This window comes from Etheostoma spectabile, chromosome 18, assembly GCF_008692095.1.
Source record: "Etheostoma spectabile isolate EspeVRDwgs_2016 chromosome 18, UIUC_Espe_1.0, whole genome shotgun sequence".
Classification (NCBI taxonomy): Eukaryota; Metazoa; Chordata; class Actinopteri; order Perciformes; family Percidae; genus Etheostoma; species Etheostoma spectabile.
In genome coordinates, this window is record NC_045750.1 from 27,071,208 (window position 1) to 27,071,424 (window position 217).

Consider the following 217-nt stretch of genomic DNA (forward strand, 5'->3'; position numbering starts at 1 on the left):
GGTACAAGAAACAGGGAAGCAACAATCCCATCAAGGCCATCACCCTGCTTCTCAACACGGATGCTGTTCAGGAGTATAAGACGGCTGGTGTCACTGTTATCGACAGAAATATCAACTCAGGCAACAATGGCTTCACTGAGTACCTGTGTTTCTACCAGTGAAAGGCTGAGGAACCCTTCTCACTGAGATGGAAAACTAATTCTCACAATGTTAGAAA